The sequence below is a fragment of the Arachis hypogaea genome, chromosome 10 (genome assembly GCF_003086295.3).
Source record: "Arachis hypogaea cultivar Tifrunner chromosome 10, arahy.Tifrunner.gnm2.J5K5, whole genome shotgun sequence".
NCBI classification, from domain to species: domain Eukaryota; kingdom Viridiplantae; phylum Streptophyta; class Magnoliopsida; order Fabales; family Fabaceae; genus Arachis; species Arachis hypogaea.
The window spans coordinates 17,399,657-17,411,948 of NC_092045.1; the positions used below are offsets into that span (position 1 = coordinate 17,399,657).

The window sequence follows — 12,292 nt, forward strand, 5'->3', positions numbered from 1 at the left end:
AATGAAGGAGTGAAGAGGTTTATATAGGAGAGGGGAAGGGTAGGGTTCGGCCATTTGAGGGTGGGTTTGGGTGGGAAAGTGGTTTGAATTTGAATGGTGAGGTAGGTGGGGTTTTATGAAGGATGGATGTGAGTGGTGAAGAGAAAGATGGGATTTGATAGGTGAAGGGTTTTTGGGGAAGAGGTTTGAGGTGATTGGTGAATGGGTGAAGAAGAGAGAGAGTGGTAGGGTAGGTGGGGATCCTGTGGGGTCCACAGATCCTGAGGTGTCAAGGAAAAGTCATCCCTGCACCAAATGGCATCAAAATCACGTTTTGGCCATTCTGGCGTTAAACGCCGGGCTGGTGCCCATTTCTGGCGTTTAACGCCAGCTTCTTGCCCTTTCTGGCGTTTAACCCAGTCTGGTGCCCCTTTCTGGCGTTAAACGCCCAGAATGGTGCCAGACTGGGCGTTAAACGCCCAACAGCTAACCTCACTGGCGTTTAAACGCCAGTGGGTGCGTCCTCCAGGGTGTGCTTTTTCTTCCTGTTTTTCATTCTGTTTTTGCTTTTTTCATTGATTTTGTGACTTCTCATGATCATCAACCTACAAAAGAATAAAATAACAAAAAAAATAGTTAATTATAAACATTGGTTGCCTCCCAACAAGCGCTTCTTTAATGTCATTAGCTTGAAGAGGACTCTCATGGAGCCTCAGAATGCTCAGAGCTATGTTGGAACCTCCCAACACCAAACTTAGAGTTTGAATGTGGGGTTCAACACCAAACTTAGAGTTGGTTGTGGCTCCAACACCAAACTTAGAGTTTGACTGTGGGGGCTCTGTTTGTCTCTGATTTGAGAGAAGCTCTTCATGCTTCTTCTCCATGATGTCAGAGGGTATCCTTGGGCCTTAAACACCAAGGATTCTTCATTCACTTGAATGATCAACTCTCCTCTATCAACATCAATCACAGCCTTGCTGTGGCAGAAGGGTCTGCCAAGGATGATGGATTCATCCTGCACTTCCCAGTCTCTAGGACTATGAAATCAGTAGGGATGTAATGGTCTTCAACTTTAACCAGAACATCCTCTACAAGTCCATGGGCTTGTTTTCTTGAGTTGTCTGCCATCTCTAGTGAGATTTTTGCAGCTTGCACCTCAGAGATCCCTAACTTCTCCATTACAGAGAGAGGCATGAGGTTTACACTTGACCCTAAGTCACACAAGGCCTTCTTGAAGGTCATGTGCCTATGGTACAAGGTATTGAAAACTTCCCAGGGTCCTGTCTCTTTTGAGGCAGTTTCTGCCTAGACAAGTCATTCAGTTCTTTGGTGAGCAAAGGGGGTTCATCCTCCCAAGTCTCATTTCCAAATAACTTGTCATTTAGCTTCATGATTGCTCCAAGGTATTTAGCACTTGCTCTTCAGTGACATACTCATCCTCTTCATAGGAAGAATACTCATCAGAGCTCATGAATGGCAGAAGTAAGTCCAATGGAATCTCTATGGTCTCAGTTTGAGCCTCAGATTCCCATGGTTCCTCATTGGGGAACTCATTGGAGGCCAGTGGACGTCCAGTGAGGCCTTCCTCAGTGGCGTTCACTGCCTCTTCTTCCTCCCAAAATTCGGCCATGTTGATGGCCTTGCACTCTCCTTTTGGATTTTCTTCTGTATTGCTTGGAGAGTAGTAGGAGGGAGTTCAGTAATTTTCTTGCTCAGCTGACCCACTTGTCCTTCCAAGTTTCTAATGGAAGACCTAGTTTCAGTCATGAAACTTTGTGTGGTTTTGATTAGATCAGAGACCATGGTTGCTAAGTCAGAGTTATTCTGCTTAGAACTCTCTGTCTGTTGCTGAGAAGATGATGGAAAAGGCTTGTTATTGCTAAACCTGTTTCTTCCACCATTATTATTGTTGAACCTTGTTGAGGTCTCTGTTGATCCTTCCATGAAAATTTGGATGATTCTCCATGAAGGATTATAGGTGTTTCCATAGGGTTCTCCCATGTAATTCACCTCTTCCATTGAAGGGTTCTCAGGATCATAAGCTTCTTCCTCAGATGAAGCTTCCTTAGTACTGCTTGGTGCATTTTGCATTCCAGACAGACTTTGAGAAATCATATTGACTTGTTGAGTCAATATCTTGTTCTGAGCCAATATGGCATTCAGAGTGTCAATCTCAAGAATTCCTTTCTTCTGACTAGTCCCATTGTTCACAGGATTTCTTTCAGAAGTGTACATGAATTGTTATTTGCAACCATTTCAATCAGTTCTTGAGCTTCAGTAGGCGTCTTCTTCAGATGAAGAGATCCTCCAGCAGAGCTATCCAAAGACATCTTGGATGGTTCAGAGAGACCATCATAGAAAATTCCTATGATGCTCCATTCAGAAAGCATATCAGAAGGACACTTTCTGATTAATTGTTTGTATCTTTCCCAAGCTTCATAGAGGGATTCTCCTTCCTTCTGTCTGAAGGTTTGGACTTCCACTCTAAGCTTACTCAATTTTTGAGGTGGAAAGAACTTTGCCAAGAAGGCATTGACTAGCTTTTCCCAAGAGTCCAGGCTTTCTTTAGGTTGAGAGTCCAACCATGTTCTAGCTCTATCTCTTACAGCAAAAGGGAATAGCATAAGTCTGTAGACCTCAGGGTCAACCCCATTAGTCTTGACAGTGTCACAGATTTGCAAGAATTCAGCTAAGAACTGATGAGGATCTTCCAGTGGAAGTCCATGGAACTTGCAATTCTGTTGCATTAGAGAAACTAGTTGAGGCTTAAGCTCAAAGTTGTTTGCTCTAATGGCAGGGATAGAGATGCTTCTCCCATAGAAGTCGGGAATAGGTGCAGTAAAGTCACCCAGCACCTTCCTTGCATTGTTGGCATTGTTATTTTCGGCTGCCATGTGTTCTTTTTCTTTGAAGAATTCGGTCAGGTCCTCTAAAGAGAGTTGTGCTTTGGCTTCTCTTAGCTTTCTCTTCAAGGTCCTTTCAGGTTCAGGATCAGCCTCAACAAGAATGCCCTTGTCTTTGCTCCTGCTCATATGAAAGAGAAGAGAACAGGAAAATGTGGAATCCTCTATGTCACAGTATAGAGATTCCTTAAAGTGTCAGAGGAAAAGAAGAGTAGAAGACAGAAGTAGAAAAGTCGAACTTATCAAAGAAGATGGAGTTCGAATTTTGCATTAAGGATAGTGTTAGTCCATAAAAAGAAGGATGTGAGAAGGAGGGAAGTGATTTTCGAAAATTAAGTAAAAATTTTGAAAACATTTTTGAAAAACATTACTTAATTTTCGAAAATGAAAGTGGGAAAGAACTAAGGTGATTTTTGAAAAAGATTTTGAAGTTAGAAATCAAAAAGATCTGATTGAAAATTATTTTGAAAAAGATGTGGTTAAGAAAATATGATTAGTTTTAAAAAGATGTGATTGAGAAGATATGATTTGAAAAACATTTTAAAAAGATTTGATTTTGAAAATTAAAAACTTGACTAACAAGAAAAGATATGATTCAAACATTAAACCTTCCTCAACAGAAAAGGCAACATACTTGAAATGTTGAATCAAATCATTAATTGATAGTAAATATCTTTGAAAAAGGTAAGAAATTGATTTTGAAAAAGATTTGATTGAAAAATTGATTTGAAAAAGATTTGATTTTGAAAAGATTTTGAAAACTTAGAAAAAATTGATTGAAAACAAAATCTTCCCCCTGTAGCCATCCTGGCGTTAAACGCCCAGAATGGTGCACATTCTGGCATTTAACGCCCAAAATACTACCCTTTTGGGCGTTAAACGCCCAACCAGGTACCCTGGCTGGCGTTTAAACGCCAGTCTGTCCTTCTTCACTGGGCGTTTTGAACGCCCAGCTTTTTCTGTATAGTTCCTCTGCTGTATGTTCTGAATCTTCAATTCTCTGTATCATTGACTTGAGAAGACACAAATTAAAAATATTTTTGGATTTTTAATAATCAAAATGCAACTAAAATCAAATAACAATACATGCAAGACACCAAACTTAGCAGTTTGTATACTACTGACACTAACAACATGAGAATGCATATGAGACACACAAAACACTCAAGTCAATTGAATTTAAAGATCAGAGCACGAGAATCATCAAGAACAACTTGAAGATCCTTAAGACACATGAATGAACGCATGCAATTGACACCAAACTTAAGATGAGACACTAGACTCAAACAAGAAATTTTTGGATTTTATGATTTTTTTGATTTTTTTGTGTTTTTCGAAAATTAAGTGGAAAAAGATATCAAAATTCTTAATGAGAATTCCAGGAATCAGTGCAATGCTAGTCTAAGACTCCGGTCCAGGAATTAGACATGGCTTCACAGCCAGCCAAGCTTTCAAAGAAAGCTTCGGTCCAAAACACTAGACATGGCCAAAGGCCAGCCAAGCCTTAGCAGATCACTGCTCCAAAAGCAAGATTGATAGAAATCAACAAGCTCTTGTGATGATAAGTTGAAACCTCGGTCCAATGAGATTAGACATGGCTTCTCAGCCAGCCAGACTTCAACAAATCATCATGAAACTCTAGAATTCATCTTCAAGAATTTCGAAAAAAAATAAATACCTAATCTAAGCAACAAGATGAACCGTCAGTTGTCCAAACTAGAACAATCCCTGGCAATAACGCCAAAAACTTGGTGTTGTTGCCGGATCTTGGCACTGATGTTACCAAAAGCTTGCTCAAAACTTGAACAATCCCCGGCAACGGCGCCAAAAACTTGGTGCGCGAAATTGTGAACAATACTTTTCACAACTCTCATAATCCCCGGTCATGAGCCCCAAAAACTTGGTAGCTCAATACCATGGCATTACACAACTTCGCACAACTAACCAGCAAGTGCACTGGGTCGTCCAAGTAATAAACCTTACGCGAGTAAGGGTCGATCCCACGGAGATTGTTAGTATTGAAGCAAGCTATGGTCATCTTGTAAATCTTAGTCAGGCAAACTCAAATGGATATGGTGATGAACGAAAATAACACAAAAGGTAAAGATAGAGATACTTATGCAATTCATTGGTAGGAACTTCAGATAAGCGCATGAAGATGCCTTCCCTTCCGTCTCTCTGCTTTCCTACTGTCTTCATCCAATCCTTCTTATTCCTTTCCATGGCAAGCTTGTGTAGGGTTTCACCGTTGTCAATGGCTACCTCCCATCCTCTCAGTGAAAACGATTGCATATGCTCTGTCACAGCACGCGGAATTCAGCTGTCGGTTCTCGGTCAGGCCGGAATAAAATCCATCGATTCTTTTGCGTCTGTCACTAACGCCCCGCCTGCTAGGAGTTTGAAGCACGTCACAGTCATTCAATCATTGAATCCTACTCAGAATACCACAGACAAGGTTAGACCTTCCGGATTCTCTTGAATGCCGCCATCAGTTCTTGCCTATACCACGAAGACTCTGATCTCACGGAATGGTTGGCTCATTTTTCAGGCGAGCACTCGGTTGTCAGGCGATCAACCATGCATCGTGCAATCAGGAATCCAAGAGATATTCACCCAATCGAAGGTAGAACGGAGGTGGTTGTCAGTCACACGTTCATAGGTGAGAATGATGATGAGTGTCACGGATCATCACATTCATCAAGTTGAAGAACAAGTGATATCTTAGAACAAGAACAAGCGGAATTGAATGGAAGAACAATAGTAATTGCATTAATACTCGAGGTACAGCAGAGCTCCACACCTTAATCTATGGTGTGTAGAAGCTCCACCGTTGAAAATACATAAGCATAAGGTCTAGGCATGGCCGAATGGCCAGCCTCCCAATGATCTAAGATAGCATAAAAATGAAGATAGCTACCTCTTGATGTCTCAATACAATAGTAAAAGGTCCTACTTATAGAAAACTAGTATCCTAAGGTTTACAGAAATGAGTAAATGACATAAAAATCCACTTCCGGGCCCACTTGGTGTGTGCTTGGGCTGAGCAATGAAGCATTTTCGTGTAGAGACTCTTCTTGGAGTTAAACGCCAGCTTTAGTGCCAGTTTGGGCGTTTAACTCCCATTTGGGTGCCAGTTCCGGCGTTTAACGCTGGAAATCTTGAAGGTGACTTTGAACGCCGGTTTGGGCCATCAAACTTGGGCAAAGTATGGACTATCATATATTGCTGGAAAGCCCAGGATGTCTACTTTCCAACGCCGTTGAGAGCGCGCCAATTTGACTTCTGTAGCTCCAGAAAATCCACTTCGAGTGCAGGGAGGTCAGAATCCAACAGCATCTGCAGTCCTTTTTAGTCTCTGAATCAGATTTTTGCTCAGGTCCCTCAATTTCAGCCAGAAAATACCTGAAATCACAGAAAAACACACAAACTCATAGTAAAGTCCAGAAAAGTGAATTTTAACTAAAAACTAATAAAAATATACTAAAAACTAACTATATCATACCAAAAACATACTAAAAACAATGCCAAAAAGTGTACAAATTATCCGCTCATCACAACACCAAACTTAAATTGTTGCTTGTCCTCAAGCAACTGAAAGTCAAATAAGATAAAAAGAAGAGAATATGCAATGAATTCCAAAAACATCTATGAAGATCAGTATTAATTAGATGAGCGGGGCTTTTAGCTTTTTGCCTCTGAACAGTTTTGGCATCTCACTCTATCCTTTGAAATTCAGAATGATTGGCTTCTTTAGGAACTTAGAATCCAGATAGTGTTATTGATTCTCCTAGTTAAGTTTGATGATTCTTGAACATAGCTATTTATTGAGTCTTGGCTGTGGCCCAAAGCACTCTGTCTTCCAGTATTACCACCGGATACATACATGCCACAGACACATAATTGGGTGAACCTTTTCAGATTGTGACTCAGCTTTGCTAGAGTCCCCAATTAGAGGTGTCCAGGGTTCTTAAGCACACTCTTTTTGCCTTGGATCACAACTTTATTTCTTTCTTTTCTTTCTTTTCTCTTTTTTTTCTTTTTTTTCTCTCTTTTTTTTTCGATTTTTTTTTTCATTGCTTTTTATTGCTTCAAGAATCATTTTTATGATTTTTCAGATCCTCAGTAACATGTCTCCTTTTTCATCATTCTTTCAAGAGCCAACATTCATGAACCACAAATTCAAGATACATATGCACTGTTTAAGCATACATTCAGAAAACAAAAACATTGCCACCACATCAAGATAATTAAACTGTTATAAAATTCAAAATTCATGCAATTCTTATCTTTTCAATTAAGCACGTTTTTATTCAAGAAAGGTGATGGATTCATAGGACATTCATAACTTTAAGGCATAGACACTAAGACACTAATGATCACAAGACACAAACATGGACAAACATAAGCATAAAATTCGAAAAACAGAAGAATAAAGAACAAGGAAATCAAAGAACGGGTCCACCTTAGTGATGGCGGCTCTTTCTTGCTCTTGAAGATCCTATGGAGTGCTTGAGCTCCTCAATGTCTCTTCCTTGTCTTTGTTGCTCCTCCCTCATGATTCTTTGATCTTCTCTAATTTCATGGAGGATGATGGAGTGTTCTTGATGCTCCACCCTTAGTTGTCCCATGTTGGAACTCAACTCTCCTAGGGAGGTGTTTAATTGCTCCCAATAGTTTTGTGGAGGAAAGTGCATCCCTTGAGGAATCTCAGGGATCTCATGATGAGTGGGATCTCTTGTGTGCTCCATCCTTTTCTTAGTGATGGGCTTGTCCTCCTCAATGGGGGTGTCTCCCTCTATGTCAACTCCAACCGAATAACAGAGGTGACAAATGAGATGAGGGAAGGCTAACCTTGCCAAGGTAGAGGACTTGTCCGCCACCTTATAGAGTTCTTGGGCTATAACCTCATGAACTTCTATTTCTTCTCCAATCATGATGCTATGGATCTTGATAGCCCGGTCTATGGTAACTTCGGACCGGTTGCTAGTGGGAATGATTGAGCGTTGGATAAACTCTAACCATCCTCTAGCCACGGGTTTGAGGTCATGCCTTCTTAATTGAACCGGCTTTCCTCTTGAATCTCTCTTCCATTGGGCGCCCTCTTCACATATGACTGTGAGGACTTGGTCCAACCTTTGATCAAAGTTGACCCTTCTAGTGTAAGGATGTTCATCTCCTTGCATCATAGGCAAGTTGAACGCCACCCTCACACTTTCCGGACTAAAATCCAAGTATTTCCCCCGAACCATAGTAAGATAATTCTTTGGATCCGGGTTCACACTTTGATCATGGTTCTTGGTGATCCATGCATTGGTATAGAACTCTTGAACCATCAAGATTCCAACTTGTTGCATGGGGTTGGTAAGAACTTCCCAACCTCTTCTTCGGATCTCATGTCGGATCTCCGGATATTCACCCTTTTTGAGTGAAAAAGGGACCTTGGGGATCACCTTCTTCAAGGCCACAACTTCATAGAAGTGGTCTTGATGCACCCTTGAGATGAATCTTTCCATCTCCCATGACTCGGAGGTAGAAGCTTTTGCCTTCCCTTTCCTCTTTCTAGAGGTTTCTCCGGCCTTGGATGTCATAAATGGTTATGGAAAAACAAAAAGCAATGCTTTTACCACACCAAACTTAAAATGTTTGCTCGTCCTCGAGCAAAAGAAGAAAGAAGAGAGTAGAAGAAGAAGAAATGAGGGGAAAGGGAATGGCTTTTGTTTTCGGCCAAGAAGGGGAGAAGTGGTGTGAATGTTGTGTGAAAATGAAGGAGTGAAGGAAGGTTTATATAGGAGAAGGGGAAGGGTAGGGTTCGGCCATTTGAGGGTGGGTTTGGGTGGGAAAGTGGTTTGAATTTGAATGGTGAGGTAGGTGGGGTTTTATGAAGGATGGATGTGAGTGGTGAAGAGAAAGATGGGATTTGATAGGTGAAGGGTTTTTGGGGAAGAGGTATTGAGGTGATTGGTGAATGGGTGAAGAAGAGAGAGAGTGTGGTAGGGTAGGTGGGGATCCTGTGGGGTCCACAGATCCTGAGGTGTCAAGGAAAAGTCATCCCTGCACCAAATGGCATTCAAAATCACGTTTTGAGCCATTTCTGGCGTTAAACGCCGGGCTGGTGCCCATTTCTGGCGTTTAACGCCAGCTTCTTGCCCATTTCTGGCGTTTAACGCCAGTCTGGTGCCCCTTTCTGGCGTTAAACGCCCAGAATGGTGCCAGACTGGGCGTTAAACGCCCAACAGCTAACCTCACTGGCGTTTAAACGCCAGTGGGTGCGTCCTCCAGGGTGTGCTGTTTTTCTTCCTGTTTTTCATTCTGTTTTTGCTTTTTTCATTGATTTTGTGACTTCTCATGATCATCAACCTACAAAAGACATAAAATAACAAAAGAAAATAGTTAATTATAAAACATTGGGTTGCCTCCCAACAAGCGCTTCTTTAATGTCATTAGCTTGACAGAGGACTCTCATGGAGCCTCAGAAATGCTCAGAGCTATGTTGGAACCTCCCAACACCAAACTTAGAGTTTGAATGTGGGGGTTCAACACCAAACTTAGAGTTTGGTTGTGGCCTCCCAACACCAAACTTAGAGTTTGACTGTGGGGGCTCTGTTTGTCTCTGATTTGAGAGAAGCTCTTCATGCTTCTTCTCCATGATGTCAGAGGGTATCCTTGGGCCTTAAACACCAAGGATTCTTCATTCACTTGAATGATCAACTCTCCTCTATCAACATCAATCACAGCCCTTGCTGTGGCAAGAAAGGGTCTGCCAAGGATGATGGATTCATCCTTGCACTTCCCAGTCTCTAGGACTATGAAATCAGTAGGGATGTAATGGTCTTCAACTTTAACCAGAACATCCTCTACAAGTCCATGGGCTTGTTTTCTTGAGTTGTCTGCCATCTCTAGTGAGATTTTTGCAGCTTGCACCTCAGAGATCCCTAACTTCTCCATTACAGAGAGAGGCATGAGGTTTACACTTGACCCTAAGTCACACAAGGCCTTCTTGAAGGTCATGTTGCCTATGGTACAAGGTATTGAAAACTTCCCAGGGTCCTGTCTCTTTTGAGGCAGTTTCTGCCTAGACAAGTCATTCAGTTCTTTGGTGAGCAAAGGGGGTTCATCCTCCCAAGTCTCATTTCCAAATAACTTGTCATTTAGCTTCATGATTGCTCCAAGGTATTTAGCAGCTTGCTCTTCAGTGACATACTCATCCTCTTCATAGGAAGAATACTCATCAGAGCTCATGAATGGCAGAAGTAAGTCCAATGGAATCTCTATGGTCTCAGTTTGAGCCTCAGATTCCCATGGTTCCTCATTGGGGAACTCATTGGAGGCCAGTGGACGTCCAGTGAGGCCTTCCTCAGTGGCGTTCACTGCCTCTTCTTCCTCCCAAAATTCGGCCATGTTGATGGCCTTGCACTCTCCTTTTGGATTTTCTTCTGTATTGCTTGGGAGAGTAGTAGGAGGGAGTTCAGTAATTTTCTTGCTCAGCTGACCCACTTGTCCTTCCAAGTTTCTAATGGAAGACCTAGTTTCAGTCATGAAACTTTGTGTGGTTTTGATTAGATCAGAGACCATGGTTGCTAAGTCAGAGTTATTCTGCTTAGAACTCTCTGTCTGTTGCTCAGAAGATGATGGAAAAGGCTTGTTATTGCTAAACCTGTTTCTTCCACCATTATTATTGTTGAGACCTTGTTGAGGTCTCTGTTGATCCTTCCATGAAAGATTTGGATGATTCCTCCATGAAGGATTATAGGTGTTTCCATAGGGTTCTCCCATGTAATTCACCTCTTCCATTGAAGGGTTCTCAGGATCATAAGCTTCTTCCTCAGATGAAGCTTCCTTAGTACTGCTTGGTGCATTTTGCATTCCAGACAGACTTTGAGAAATCATATTGACTTGTTGAGTCAATATCTTGTTCTGAGCCAATATGGCATTCAGAGTGTCAATCTCAAGAATTCCTTTCTTCTGACTAGTCCCATTGTTCACAGGATTTCTTTCAGAAGTGTACATGAATTGGTTATTTGCAACCATTTCAATCAGTTCTTGAGCTTCAGTAGGCGTCTTCTTCAGATGAAGAGATCCTCCAGCAGAGCTATCCAAAGACATCTTGGATAGTTCAGAGAGACCATCATAGAAAATTCCTATGATGCTCCATTCAGAAAGCATATCAGAAGGACACTTTCTGATTAATTGTTTGTATCTTTCCCAAGCTTCATAGAGGGATTCTCCTTCCTTCTGTCTGAAGGTTTGGACTTCCACTCTAAGCTTACTCAATTTTTGAGGTGGAAAGAACTTTGCCAAGAAGGCATTGACTAGCTTTTCCCAAGAGTCCAGGCTTTCTTTAGGTTGAGAGTCCAACCATGTTCTAGCTCTATCTCTTACAGCAAAAGGGAATAGCATAAGTCTGTAGACCTCAGGGTCAACCCCATTAGTCTTGACAGTGTCACAGATTTGCAAGAATTCAGCTAAGAACTGATGAGGATCTTCCAGTGGAAGTCCATGGAACTTGCAATTCTGTTGCATTAGAGAAACTAGTTGAGGCTTAAGCTCAAAGTTGTTTGCTCTAATGGCAGGGATAGAGATGCTTCTCCCATAGAAGTCGGGAGTAGGTGCAGTAAAGTCACCCAGCACCTTCCTTGCATTGTTGGCATTGTTATTTTCGGCTGCCATGTGTTCTTTTTCTTTGAAGAATTCGGTCAGGTCCTCTAAAGAGAGTTGTGCTTTGGCTTCTCTTAGCTTTCTCTTCAAGGTCCTTTCAGGTTCAGGATCAGCCTCAACAAGAATGCCCTTGTCTTTGCTCCTGCTCATATGAAAGAGAAGAGAACAGGAAAATGTGGAATCCTCTATGTCACAGTATAGAGATTCCTTAAAGTGTCAGAGGAAAAGAAGAGTAGAAGACAGAAGTAGAAAAGTCGAACTTATCAAAGAAGATGGAGTTCAAATTTTGCATTAAGGGATAGTGTTAGTCCATAAATAGAAGGATGTGAGAAGGAGGGAAGTGATTTTCGAAAATTAAGTAAAAAAATTTTGAAAACATTTTTTGAAAAACATTACTTAATTTTCGAAAATGAAAGTGGGAAAGAACTAAGGTGATTTTTGAAAAAGATTTTGAAGTTAGAAATCAAAAAGATCTGATTGAAAATTATTTTGAAAAAGATGTGGTTAAGAAAATATGATTAGTTTTAAAAAGATGTGATTGAGAAGATATGATTTGAAAAACATTTTAAAAAGATTTGATTTTGAAAATTAAAAACTTGACTAACAAGAAAAGATATGATTCAAACATTAAACCTTCCTCAACAGAAAAGGCAACATACTTGAAATGTTGAATCAAATCATTAATTGATAGTAAGTATCTTTGAAAAAGGTAAGAAATTGATTTTGAAAAAGATTTGATTGAAAAATTGATTTGA

At 41.0% G+C, this 12,292-nt stretch overlaps 2 non-coding genes across 2 annotated transcripts; both read left to right on the forward strand.

The window, feature by feature from the left end:
- The first annotated feature begins 2,363 nt into the window (after positions 1-2,363).
- On the forward strand, positions 2,364-2,471 carry LOC112719220 (small nucleolar RNA R71). Its single transcript, XR_003161531.1, has one exon. It is a non-coding gene; the product is annotated as a small nucleolar RNA R71 (small nucleolar RNA).
- Positions 2,472-11,039: 8,568 nt separating this feature from the next.
- LOC112719222 (small nucleolar RNA R71) lies at positions 11,040-11,147 on the forward strand. Its single transcript, XR_003161532.1, has one exon. It is a non-coding gene; the product is annotated as a small nucleolar RNA R71 (small nucleolar RNA).
- Positions 11,148-12,292: the final 1,145 nt, after the last annotated feature.